General features: G+C 41.7%; 1 long non-coding RNA gene across 1 annotated transcript in view; it reads right to left on the bottom strand.

The window, feature by feature from the left end:
* Positions 1-14,647, bottom strand: part of LOC132231013 (uncharacterized) — a 131,748-nt gene extending 117,101 nt beyond the window's left edge. The window contains exons 1-3 of the long non-coding RNA XR_009451971.1: positions 14,351-14,647; positions 8,362-8,432; positions 5,517-5,587 (exon numbers count right to left, since the gene is read on the bottom strand). This is a non-coding gene — a long non-coding RNA (uncharacterized LOC132231013). The remainder of the gene's footprint in view (positions 1-5,516; positions 5,588-8,361; positions 8,433-14,350) is intronic.

Consider the following 14,647-nt stretch of genomic DNA (forward strand, 5'->3'; position numbering starts at 1 on the left):
CCCTGTCCTCCCAGTATTAGTGTTTATATCCTTTATACTGTAGCCCCTCTTCAGAGAGGCTCTTTCTGATCATCCGCTTTTAAAAAGTCCCCACTGTTGTTGTTCTTCAAAAACAGAAGGGTGTAGATCTTCTAGGTCTGTAGGCTCAATCATTTCCCAGCTCCCTGTCAGATAACACTTCCGTATCCTACTAGCTACTCCACAGAGAAAACATAGTTCCTACCCAGTTCTTTTCACTCATAACATTTATTGTATATTGTGATTTTGTATTAATTTGTTTACCTATTATCTATATACTGCAATCAAAACACTAGTAATTACAATTAATATTTATTGGACACTTACTGTGTCCAGTACTCTTTCTAAGTACTTTACATATCAATTCAATTAATATTCACAGCAACCCTCTAAAATAGGTTCTTTCATGAGCCCGGTTTTACAGATGAGGACATGGAGATTTAGAGAGGAATGTGGCCAAGTTCTTTGCAAGTTAAGGACAGAACGTGAGATTAGATCCCAGTGATCTGGCTCCAGAGGTTAAGCCTACAAAAGGAGCCTCAGCCGTAACACAGCCATTCTGCTCCAGGGCCCCTATGGGGGCTGTCAGAGCACATCGATAAATATGACAGCCCTCTCTCAAGGAGCTCACAGGCTAGTGAGGAAGAGGAACCCTGCAACCGAGGAGAGGAAGGGAAGTAGAAGTAGACAATCACACTGGAAGGGAAGGCAGAAGGCCCAGAGGGAGAGACTCTAGTCTCTGAATGAATTCTACCTCTGGGAGTCTCTGCTTGTTCTGCTCACAAAGCCTGCAGACCCCCCCCCCCCTCCATCTGCACAGGTGGACTGCTTTGCTGTAATACATGATACTGTGATATGTGTTACTGTAAGACAAGTAAGACTGGTAACTGGGGGGATGAGAACAACATAACATGCAAGTGTCTTTATTTCACACTGATTTTCCCCAGGATGTTAACGTTTTAGTATAGCACCGAGCAGCAGCAACTGAGTGGAAACAATACTAACACAGCTGAGTGTGGCTGAAACAGAGGCACACGGTACTAGGGGTACTGGTGAGATGCCCTTTCTCCCTCCTCCTCCTGCTTGGCTGTTCACCCACATGTCCTTTCCTGTAAGGGCATATTGCATGGCACCTCCCATCTTTGAGCATTTGCCCTCAGCTCCATAACTCAGCAGCCTCACCCCCACCCTGTGCCTTCATCAAGCTACCTCTGCCAGTTTTAAAGTAAGGTCTTATGTTTGCTGTAGTATGTATAGGTGTGTATATTTATTTACTTAGTCAAATTTTAACAGGTCTTTTAGCTTTATTATTTTTATTAGGATAAAAAGTTTTATCTTGGCATTGTGGTCAAAATATTGTAGAGGTTTTTAATAATCTGCCTCAACCCTATTTTTGCAAAATGTCCCGTTTTTACTTTACTTTTTGTCTGCAGGACACAAAGTGTTTCAGGAACATACACGTCCCATTATAGCAGAATCACCTGTATCGGTTCACCAAAGGCTTTGCTGGTAGCTATTATGGTATTCCTTACACATGTTCCTTGAAGTAGGCATATATGGCGTTCACCACACTCATTTTCAGATGTGGGAACTGGACTCAGAGGTATAAAGTGACTTATCTGGAGGACATGAAATGGGACTTGAACCAGGTCTTCAACTCATTTACCCAGTCCATCTACCCAGTCTCCATTGTATCCACAGCACTTAGCACGTTTCCTAGCACACTGCAAGCAATTTATCAATAAGTCATTCTGGGGAAAATTAATAGTGCCTCCAGATCATTCATCTCTCTGACAACAGAGTTCATGAGCCTAATTTTGAGGGGAAAAAAAAGGAAAAGAAGAAGGTAAGTGTTTTGAGTTCCTATTATGACATAGAATGACACTAGATGCTTTTGAACACACACACACACACACACACACACACACACACACACAGTGAGATAACCTTTGATCCATTTTATGGATGAGAAACTGAGCAATTTAAAGGAAACTTCCCCAAATCACACTACTGAGAAGAGAATGAGTTTAGATTTGATGCCAAAGCCCATACTATTCCATTATATAAGTGGGGAATGCCTACTGCTTGTAGAATAAGAAACAACCTTAAATGGTACATGGACAAATCTATTTATTTTAAAGGTTGTGTATTTACTTTTACAGTTGTCTAAATGTTTATAGCAAGTCATATTGTTATCCATCTATAACAGTAATGTATCATCTCCTATAAAAATGTCTTTAAGTTTTAAAAATATGAATCTATTTAAAGAAAAATATTAAGTAAATAGATTTTAGGGATAGAGTGGACATTAAAAAATGGAGAGGAAAAAAGTGATCGGTAAATGACTGAAACTTGCAGAACATGACTCTTAATCCTAACAAATAAATTCCTTAATAAAACATTTTCTTTTTGTAAATAGATTCTCATGAGTTGTATCAGCAGATATTTTCTAAATTACCAAGAATAGAAAGGAAATTGAAGCAGGGGTGATTCCCTGGCCAGTGTTCAAGGAATTTAACATGCTACCCTCTATTTCAGCATCTGTGCTGTCTAATGTTTCTTTGCAGGACTCAGACGTAGCTGGTCTGAGCAGTATGTGAGTTCTCTTAAAAGAGGGAAAGCAGGAGAAGAAGGAGACTTCATATATTTCTGTAAAGGGTAATGGAAGTGTCAGAGCCCAGTGACAATTCCCAAATGACCCATATGCTTAATATTTGTGTCACGCAGAGAAACAAAGTCAAAGGTCCTGGGCCCACTCCAGACACCTGGTTTCCATCCCATCTTTGGCCACTAACTTACTGTATCACTCAGGAAAGCCACAGCAGGGGGTGGAGGCACACTGTCCCCCTTGGATAAATGAAGGAATTTTGATTTCTATACCCATTCTCCAGTGACGTGAGACACACCCAGTCAAGAATGACTGTAATTGGCAAGAGTAGCTATCCATGGAACTTAGGAAGCACCTGCCTACCCCAGGCACCAAAGTCCTTCCAGGTCTGAGAGTCTGTGATTCATGATTTAAGTTCCTTGGATTGCAGATGGCCACACAAGTAGCAGTGATGCATACAGAGAGACATTAAACAGTCTCTAGATTATGCTTAGAATGTCACACCACGGGCAGCATAAGCCAAGCTACTGTAAACTCCCACCTGCCCTACTAGGTACTCTGGTTAATTAAATGTCCATGTGAATATCACTGTGCTCATTATAATTGTAGATGTGGAGTTTGTATTTTTAAGAAATGCATAATGTGACTTTGGAATACATTAAACACAACTTAAACTACCCCTGGTACATGTTTTTGTTTCCTCACTTTATACTGTTAACAATGAATGCTTATTGCAGTAGAGTACGATAAAGAAAATAGTCACTTCCTCCTTCCACAACGCCCATGACTCCCTGCTCACTGACATTGGACCTGGCAGTGTGATGGGCTTCAGCTAATAGAATGTGGGCAAAAATGACAATGTACCAGTTTGAAGCCTAGGCCTCAAAAAGCCTCGAGTGTGACCATTTGACACAATCTTTGCCAGGAGAATAACATATCCCAGAAGAGTTTGCTTCTGTAGGATGGGTTCTACAGTGAGACGCATGGAGCAGACCTGAATTTAACCCTCAGCCCTATTCCCAGGAAAAGCCATCATCACTGCTTAGAACACTGCAGGGGAGGAAGAGCAATGACGAGGAAAGAAGACTGAATGGGGCCTTAGGAAGGCTATGCCACCTCACCTGGCCTGCAGACCGATAAACAGGAAATGTTAGGCATTTACCTAACATTGTATAACACAGATTTTGTGGTGGTTTCTTTCACAACAAAAGCTGATTAATTCATCTTTTGTGATGAGCAAAAATGTACAAAAATCATATATTTTTAAGAGTGAATAAAATCTTTCTAACACACCCACAAGTAAGGTAGCTGATAATGACCATTTGATATATAACTTTCTACTCCTCTCTCTGGGTTTCGTAAGGACTAAATGATCAAATGTATATAATAAGCACTTAGCACAGTAATGGGCATATGCTATAAGCACTCATTAAACATTAGCTTTTTTTTGCCCTGGCTGGTGTGGCTTAGTTGGTTGGGCATCATCCTATGCACCAAAAGGTTGCTGGTTCGATTACTGGTCAGGGCATAGGCCTGGGTTGTGGGCTCAATCCCCAGTAGGGGGTGTGCAGGAGGCACCAATCAATGTTTATCTCTCTCCCTCCCTCTCCCTTTCTCTCTCTCTAAAAATAAATAAAAAATATTTTTAAATAAGCATTAGCTATTTTTTTAATATTCTCATACAAACAAATATTCTCTATACTCATAGATAGGTTTTTATTTTCTTTTATTTTTTAAAATATATCTTGATTGATTTCAGAGAGGAAGGGAGAGGGCAAGAGAGATAGAAACATCAATGATGAGAGAGAATCACTGATAGGCTGCCTCCTGCACACCCCCTACTGGGGATTGAGCCCAAAACCCAGGCATGTGCCCTTGACCGGAATCGAACCCGAGACCCTTCAGTCTGCAGGCCAATGCTCTATCCACTGAGCCAAACCAGCTAGGGCAAGGTTTTTAAATTTATGCAAAAATAAAACCATGCTACAGACATTACAACTTGCTTTCTTCATATAACACTGTATCATGGGCATTTCTCTATCTTTTTAAATGGCTACATGATATTCCATGGTTTGAATATACCATAATGTATTTTATCAATTTCCATTTTGTAGATAAAGAAACTGAGACTCAGAATGTTGAGGTGTTTGGCAAAAGTTTGGCTGCCCTGTGACATACTTGGGCAATCAAAGGTAAGTGGAAGTGACTTGGGGGCAAAGCTTTAAGAGCTGTCCCTGGTGTTGCCTCCCTCTTCCCTGTGATACACACCAGCAATATCTCAGATGCCAGTTGCTCCTTCAGCCTGAGTCTCAGAGTAAAGAGTTAGGCCTGAATCAGGATGAAAACGTAACATGCACATGAAATAAATTCATGTTGTTTTAAGCTTCTGAAATCTGAGGGACAGTTTATTGCCATAACATAATGTAGAGAATGCTGATGCAGTGTTTCAAGGCTTTCAAGTGTTTGGATGTCCACTGCAAATATTCATCCTCACTAGTTCAGCCAAGCACCAACATGCTAGTCAATCAAGATGTGGGTTGACAAAATAATGGGGAACAATCTCCTTCCTGAACTACATTTTTCAAAATTATCAGTAGCTCTCTACCCCAATGCAAAATCACTAGGCAAAGGACATGACAGCATCCACAAAAAGAGAACTCTAGTGACATGGTCAAGTAGGTTAAGGACAATCCTTTGTACGTGGGAAGCCTCTAGGTAAGTCAGGATCATGACAACATTGACCCAATTTTTTTTCCAGGTTGCAAACTCCATCACATGAACACTCAACAGATCACTAAAGTCACTAGTTCCAAGAAAGCCATCATCACTGCTTAGAAAACCGCAAGGAAGGCAGGCGCCTTGGGGAGAAAGTAGACTGAATGGGACTTACCGACTCTGAACCTCAATTTACTCAGAAGACCGCTGTGAGGATCCTCTGAAAGACAACAGGTGCAGGCACAACTAATAAGAAAAAAAACATTTATATTTTGATTTTTTAAGTGAAACACATTTAGACAGTTCTAGAAAAAACAGAAACATAGGGAGGAAATTGGAAACCACTCAAATATCACAATGTTGACATCTTGATGGTTAATCGGCCATATTTCCTCCTAGGTAAATGCATATACATATAATAATACAAGGCCTTCTGTATGCATTTATTAAGTATGTGCACATATATTTTACAAGATCCTTCTCTCATGCTCATCTTCTCCATTGTTCGTATCCAGCTAAACTTCTGGTCCCTCCAAACATTCACCATAGTCTGGCCCCATAGTCAGACATTTGTACATGCAGTCCTTCTTTCTAGAACACTCTTTCTCCACTGTCTCCTCTTCTTCTGGCTACTCCTCCTTAGAGGATAATTCTCTGACCTCTACGTTGTCAGATGTTCCTTCTCTGTGTACCCAGAACAGCCTGACCTTCCTTCTCATAGTATTATCATACTTGACTCATCTTGCCTCTTTATTATGTATTTTCCTTGTTGTACCCCAATTTTTGGGTGGGTACTGTACCTTTTGCCCGCCAATGTTTACCAGGGGCTGGCCCTTAGTAGATGCTAAAAATTGTTGAGTAAATGAATAACATCTTTAACAATATATGCTACTTATATGTCTTCAGAAATCCCCAAAGCACCTGGCACTTCTCAATAAATATCAACTGAGAGACTGAATATAGAAGAGGATGTAAGACATGGCAACATGTCCCATGAAGTTTATGAATTTTAGATAGAAAACATTACCAACAGGAAGCATGGGTGTGTGATTAAGTGCTATGTCCTTTACCCCTGCCCTCTCCACTAATTCTTTCAAACAGGAAAGGGAAGAACAAAACTCCCTAACTTCAATTCCACACCTATTCTCTCTTTGAGGGCATCCTGCAGCACCAGCTGGAATAAGAAGACATTAGCAGCCGAAGCGGTTTGGCTCAGTGGATAGAGCGTCGGACTGTGGACTCAAGGGTCCCGGGTTCGATTCCGGTCAAGGGCATGTACCTTGGTTGCGGGCGCATCCCCACTGGGGGGCGTGCAGGAGGCAGCTGATCGATGTTTCTCTCTCATCGATGTCTCTAGCTCTCTATCCCTCTCCCTTCTTCTCTGTAAAAAATCAATAAAATATATTTTAAAAAAAAAAAGACACTAGCAGCTCTAACATATATACTCCAAAATCTCACTGGTTCAACACAGTGTAGTTTATTTCTCATTCAGGCAAAGTCCAATGAGAATATTCTGGGTCAGTGGGCAATCTTCCACATGGTCATTCAGAGATCCAGTCTTTCTATTTGTGGCCCTGCCCTTCTCTATGACCCTTACTTTTAACCAGGAGATGGAGAAAGATGGTTTTATGAGCCAGGCCTGTACACAGTACACATTACATTCACCCCCTTTGCTTTGGCTAAAACTCAGCCAAGTGGTCACACCTATTAATAAAGGAGGCCAAAAAAATATAGTTTAGCTGTAGGCACAGGAGGAAAAGGGAAAGGAGTTTGGTGAACGCTTCATAGTTCTTCTACAACAAATGGAAAGCAAGTATCCAGTTTTAAGTGATCCCAAGTACAGGTAATTGTGATTTGTGGATACTGTTTTGGTAGAGAATGTCCATTTAACTCATATTGGACTTGAGAAAATATCATCACAAGTTTTTAAATTTTGAGAGTAAAAAAAGGGGTCAATTCCAGAATTGAGAAACCAATGTTGATGACCACTCCCACGCAAATTCTAAAAGAGAACATTTAAAGATGGCTTTTGTATAAACTTTGAAAATGAAGTGGTGATTATTACAAGTTACTATGGGCTCACTAGGAATCATCATAACTAACCAAACATAGTGTCCAGCACATTATAGACAATAAATATGTATTGAGTGATGAGCTTCAATTGTACTCTTAAGGCAACTATCCCATTGGTTAAAAAACCCTGTAATTTCAGAAAATTCTTCCAAAGATATGGCAGTTTTTCCTTCTAACTTCTAACCATTACCCTCACTCTGATCTCAAAGCCTACAGAATAGCCCAGCCCTCGCAGCTGTGGTTGAGTATTAACCTATGAACCAACAGGTCACAGTTCAATTCCCAGTCGGGACACATGCCCAGGTTGTGGGCTAGATTCCCAATTTGGGGTGTGCAGGAGGCAGCCAATCAATGATTCTCTCTCATCATTGATGTTTCTATTTCTCTCCCCCTCCCCCTTCCTCTCTAAAATCAATAAAAATATTTTTTTAAAAACACAAACCTACAGAATAAGTCAACTCCTCCAAGTGACAGTTGCACAACTACTTGGAGATTTCTACATACGTTCCCACAGTCTTTTATTTTCCCCTCTGGGTAAATACTTTCAGTTCCTTCATTTCTTCTCCATGGAGCATAGTTTCAGGCTTCTCACCACTTGGCCTATCTTCTCTGAGATCTCCCAGACTGGTCAAAACTGCTTTCTAGTTTCATGTCCACAGTATTCCCAACACAGTCCAACCAGCAGTATTCACTGAAATTGTCCCTCCCCAGCTCTGAGTGTCACCAGAAGTATTTAAGTAAAGAAGAAGCTGCCAAAATAATTCCTGCACTAGGGGAAGGGCAGGACTAGGAAGATGACTTCTAAGGACTTTGCCCCTTTATGATCCTACATAAGTTTTGTGGGAGTTCTTACTGCTGAAAAGACATCACCATAAGGGTGATGATGTGTACAAGAATTCCACATTCCTCCTTAACAACCTCTGCAACAACTCAATGTACTTACTTACTTGTATTTCAGTTTTCATTTCTGCCTCTTTACTCCAACTGTGATGTGGATGCATGTATCCAAGTTGACAACCTGGAAAAATAAAGGCGGGGGGGAAAGGGGGTGGTAAGGAAGAGAATGAAACACTCCAAAATTGGGAACCAGTCTCAAGCAAATGAGAACTAACTATGTTGAGAGTTAATCCAAGAGAAGGACTTCCACAGGGGCTCTGATGTACAAGGAAGATTTACTGAACACCCTCTATGTGCCAAGCATTGGGCTAAATGCTGTGGATATAGTGAAGACAACAAGCTGTGCTTACCCTACCCTCTTGATGCTTCGCTTCTGGTGGACAAGACTGATCTTAAACAAAAACAAGCAAACAAACAAAAAAACTCAACAATAACACAAAGAGATATGGAATAACAAATTAAGATAAATTCTGTTTTGATAAGGAAATCTTCATTTCCCAGGCTTTGGGTTTTCATGAAGTGACATTTGTTAACTTTCTCCATCCCTTATTTATCCCCCATGGGGAGAGGAGTGGGTTATCTGGTCTCTGAGTTCAGAAGACCCATCATGCCCATCTCAACCACTTTCTCTTTTCAGAATCAGTTTGTCTGCAGGATGTACACACTCACTGTCCATTTGGAAGAGGCCGGCAACTGCCCACCTTTGCCAGGGACTGGTGGGTAAGTTCAGTTCAGGGTGAAGCATTAGGCAATCCATGATGGCCTCATGTCTGCCATGCCCTCCAATCTTATATCAGCTATCAAGCTGACATTGCGATCTCCATTTATCTGCTTCCTGTATCCAAATTTCAGCTGGTTCTGAACTCAAGAGGGGGACAGGGAGGGGTATTATTTTATCACCCTCCTGAAATCCCAATGCTATTTAAAAAAAAAAAAAATAGGGATTTATGAGGAAGTGTAAGAGGGAAATATAATTCAGATGGGGGAGGATGTGGTATGAAAAAATAAAGTCTCTTTAAGTGACATTTAAGCTAACATCCAAAAGAAACAGAAATTGGCCAAGGAACAGGGAAGAAGTAGGAGGGCTCCCATAAAGGTTCTTAGGCAAGAAACAGTTTGTCTTGTTTGAGGAACCAAAGAAGTCCAATGTGGGAGTCATGTGGTCACCAAATACCTCCAGCTCTCTGCCTTCCAGGCAAATAGGATTGCACTTCCTGGTCTCCTTGTGCCTGGGTGGGGCCATGAGACTACTTTTAGGCAGTGTATCCCGAGAAGCCACACGTGACATTCTCTGGCAAAGGTACTTAAATGCGCGTGCCTAAGACCCTTCAAAACATTCTTTCCCTCTGCCTTGATCAATATCTGTAATGTTCTTGATAAAGGGTGATACGCTAGGCTGTGTCCCAGAGGAAGACAATGTAATCAGAGTCCCTGCCAATCCCTGATAGATATGGAGTAGGAGCAAGACAGATAGTTTCTGTCTTGAGTACTGAAATTTGGAATTGTTTTTTTACTGTAGCATAACCTAATCTGCCCTGACTGGTACAGCCACAGCCAGTGTGGCTGCACAACAGTAAGTGAGAGGAGAAGTACTAGCTATTTCATTCAGGCTGGTGAGGAAGGATAGCCCAGATCATGTGAGATCTTATAGGCAAGGTAAAGAATTTGGGTTTTATCCCAAATCCAACACGATGTGCTCAAGAAGGTTTCAGTGAGTTTGAAATGTTCCAACCTTTATGTATTAAAACAAGGTACTGTTATTTGGCCTATTAAATCACCCACTTAATTCCATTATAGAAATAGCTGTTTTAAAAAAAAATCAACAAGCATTTATTGAACACCTTCTATCCTTCCATGTGCCAGGCACTGCATTAAGCACAGGTGGTACAAAAATGAATAAGACAGTTCCTGGATCTGGAGTCAGGAATATTAGAAAACATTTATAACACATGATAAACATTCTCTGCTTTAGGTATGTGTCCAGTGTGGTGAGAGCCAAAGAATATAATAACCATTTGCGGGAAGGGTAGTCAAGGGTAATAGAAAGCATCAGAGGGAGCTTATTTGAGCTGGGTCTTGAAGGGTGAGTAGGAGTTTGCCAGCTAGCATTTTCATTCTGGATATAAGTAAATGGAAAGACAGGAAAATGTCAAAGGACTGGAAAATGTTTAGGATAGCTGAGACTCATAGGAATGGGGGGAATGTGTAGTGAAGGGTGTGGTAGACTATATTGCTATTTGCAAATACTTGCTGCCCCTCCCCACTGACATCAGGCTTGGCCATGTGCACTGCTCTTACCATGCTCTTTAAACACCATGCTCTTTCCTCTCTGCCATAACAATCAGCAGTGTTCCAGAAAAGGCACAAGAGCAAGGATGATGTGTGGGAAGCAGAGACACAGCCAACCCATAATGGGTGTGTAGTGTGAATGAGAAATAATTCCATGGTTGTCATCCAGTACAATTTTTGGATTGCTACCTTTGTGTAACCTCGACTATACAGAAGCAAGAATGTCCAGCTCTTGACTTCCAGCCACTCTCCTGAACGCTGTAAGACATGGTCACATGACTAGTTTTTGACCAATAACGTATAAACATAAGTAACGTGTCTTATTTCTGGGAGGAAGCTTTTAAAGCCAACGTGAATTTGCCATGCTTTCTTTCCCCCATTGAAATCGTTGGGATGTTATAGAAGCATATATCTAGATGAAACCTTCTTCAGACTTGATTTCTGAGTGAGTACACTGTGCAGAGTCCCTTTGACTTTGAACATGTAGTATAAGCAAGAAATAAAGTTTATGGTTTGTTTTTGTTAAGCCGCTAAAATTTTAGGATTGTTTGTTATTGTGGCAAACCTGGCCTATCCTGACTGATATAAAAACTGGCACCTAGCCATAACCGATTTGGCTCAATGGATAGAGCATCGGCCTGCGGACTGAAAGGTCCCAAGTTTGATTCTGGTCAAGGGCATGTACCTTGGTTGCGGGCACATCCCCAGTAGGAGGTGTGCAGGAGGCAGCTGATCGATATTTCTCTCTCATCGATGATTCTAACTCTCTATCTCTCTCCCTTCCTCTCTGTAAAAAATCAATAAAATATATTTTATAAAAACTGGCACCTAGACATGGGGTAATGTGATAACAATAAAATTAAACATTTGTTTAGAGGACAGTAATTAAGAACACCGTTAACAGAAGCTAAAAGGATAGTGATCTATTTGATGAATATATCACCTGCGAGAATTAGAAGGCATATCATTAATCTAATGAATTCAGAATAAGAGACCATAAAACAAAATGTTAGTAGCATGTGCTGGTTGCTGTTGGATGCATTTGGAAACTTATTACAAAAAAAAAAAAAAAGGAAAGAAATGAGCTCAGAAAAGAATTGGCCAGTTTGCAAGCAGGAATGAAAGACAGTAGAGACCATCTAGAAATTCAGAGATTTGTAGGGTTAGAAGAGGTTACTATTTCTCAATCTCAACTAGTAAAATATACAATTAAGAAGTGTTTTCAACAAGAAAAGGCCGGGCAAAATCGACCTTGAAGTATGGGTCAAGTCAAGAATATAGCCTTTACCCTACTGTTAAAATCTCTGGATAAATTGTGTTACCCAGCATATGCTTTCAATTGAACAAAATGGCTCTGGAAAAGTGTGACTCTCACACCAAAGGCCAATAAGTCCAAAGCACTCAAAACCAAGTTAGGGGGTAGGAGGGCAGGAGAATGAATGAGAGACAGAGAGATCAGCAGGCATGAGAGCAAGAAAGCAAAGCAATATGGCAGACCATAGGACTATGTCTACAAAAGAGTTGGCCAGGCTATTAGGAAGTGAAAGGCTGGAATCAAATAGATAAGAAGCCTACATTGATGTGAGAGTTCTACTGGCAAACGCACATCAGCCTGGATTAAAGGACACCATATTGGAGACTTAATATCACTCTGTATATCACCCCAATATTTAAAACAGTGGTTCTCAACCTTCTGGCCCTTTAAATACAGTTCCTCATGTTGTGACCCAACCATAAAATTATTTTCGTTGCTACTTCATAACTGTAATGTTGCTACTGTTATGAATCGTAATGTAAATATCTGATATGCAGGATGGTCTTAGGCAATCCCTGTGAAAGGGTCATTCGACCGCCAAAGGGGTCAAGACCCACAGGTTGAGAACCGCTGGTTTAAAAGCTTATTTTAAAACATGTTTTCCTATTCCTGCTCTAGATATAGAAGAGAAATTGTCTCTCCTAGGCAAAGCCAGGGGTCATAGATGGGGCAGCTCCTCTGGGGGAGCGGAATCAGGGTCTAACCGGGGTGCTAGCTGGGGGGTCCTCAACATGTCTGCTCAGTGGACTAGTGTCTACCTGTGGTCTCCTATTTCTTCTCTTCCCAAATGGGTGTCCACTCAGTTATCCTGTCTCTGTCCCACTGTTCTATACTGAGGGAGTGCAGGGTAGACAAAGTCACATCTGGAGCTGATACAGGGTCTAATACGCATCCGCCAGAATCTGGAAAGTGAGCTTGGCATTCTGTGACTAAATGTGTCTTTAGTGTTGTCCCCCTTGAGGAAAGAAGGCAGGAATGCTGCTGGCGGGAGGACACTAAGCCAAACACTTGGTGAACAGAAAGGGATGCTGTTAGAATCATTAGTATTGTTCCACAAATCTTCCTGGCTCTTTCCTTTCAAGACACCTGGCAGGATTACAGAGATTCAAAGACAGGCATGGCGACATGACTTGCTTTGGCCAATGATACACGAGCAGAGTACAGTGTGTCACTTCCAGGTGGATATTCTGAGAGCCAGTGAATAATTTCCCATCTCCTCTCCACCACCGCACCCCCACCACCACCCAGCCAAGACAGTAATACACATGCTTTAAGATGAAACCTTCTTCTTCAACTGGAGTCCTCAAGTGACCACAGCAAACAGTACTCCCCACAGGCCCACAGTGGGCACATAGCATCAGTAAGAAATGAACTTCCCTGGAGTAAGCCACTGAGGTGTTGGGGTTGTTCATTAGGGGAGCAGAGCTCAGCCTTTCCTGACTGATAAAGGGAGTGAGAGAGGAGGCCTGAGAGCAGGAGCTAGGCTGTGAACGGCCCCTTCTCCTAGGCAAAGGTGTCCAAAATCTCTCCTGGTGGGAAGGAGAAGCCAATGAAGGCTTCTAAGCAGGGGCATTAACATAAACAGATCTGCTATTTTTTTGGATGAAATATGCTATTTCTCAACATAAGGAGAAAATCAGCCTACTAAACCACATAAGGCAAAGAGGAACACACAGAACCCTTAGGCAAAAGATATATATTTACACAAAGTCCTAAGTCTTGAATTTTCTAAACACAGGAGCTCTGAAAGGAGTTACAGAAGACAAGGCAAGGCAAATGTCTTCTGTCCCACCATCTAAGCCAGTGGTTCTCAATCTTCTGGCCCTTTAAATACAGTTCCTCATGTTGTGACCCAACCATAAAATTATTTTCGTTGCTACTTCGTAACTGCAATGTTGCAACTGTTATGAATCGTAATGTAAATATCTGATATGCAGGATGGTCTTAGGCGACCCCTGTGAAAGGGTCGTTCGACCGCCAAAGGGGTCGCGACCCACAGGTTGAGAACCGCTGATAAGCTCTATTTCCTCTGCAATGTTGTAAGAAAGTCTCCCAGAGCAGAGAAGATACAGGGACTGTAACACAAACCTGAGGCCAATTTCCAGCCGCCTATGTGGACAGAGCAAGATATTTAACCTCTCTGGGCCTAGCTCCCCACATGTTAAATCCACCCAAATAACATGCATAGCTCTGTGACTGTGGGAGAAACCACCTATTTAAACTGCTCAGGCAAATGCCTGGCTGATAGATTTTTAATACATGAAATTTGTTTTTATGACTCTCATCATAAACATTATTAAGAATACCAGCTCCCCTGATTACTAAAGAAAATGACTCAGGGCAACAGTATGGAGAACGTGCTCTCCTTGAGGAAAGTAACTGATCTTGTCGTTATCACTGTATCCGTACCCTCAACCCCGCACCCAGCATAGTACCTGGCTCATAGTAGCCATTCAGTTTTCCTCTGCTGCATGAGAGAATGAGAGGTGAGTGCCTGGAGTGAAGAAAAGTCAAGATTTCCCTACCCCCGGCTGCTTGTTGGGCTGTTGAGTCTGACCTCTCAAAGCCACAAAACCCTTAAAGCTCTGGGCTCTGAACCCAAGGCTGAATTCCCCCAAGTTCTGAAAAGCCAGAAATAGAACCCAGGACCATAAACTGCTACAGGTCCAACCGCAAGCCCCAGTATTAGGCCTTCTGCCTGGGAAAGAGCTGACTTCTGACCCTTTCCTCCC

This window comes from Myotis daubentonii, chromosome 3 (genome assembly GCF_963259705.1).
Source record: "Myotis daubentonii chromosome 3, mMyoDau2.1, whole genome shotgun sequence".
Taxonomy (NCBI): Eukaryota; Metazoa; Chordata; class Mammalia; order Chiroptera; family Vespertilionidae; genus Myotis; species Myotis daubentonii.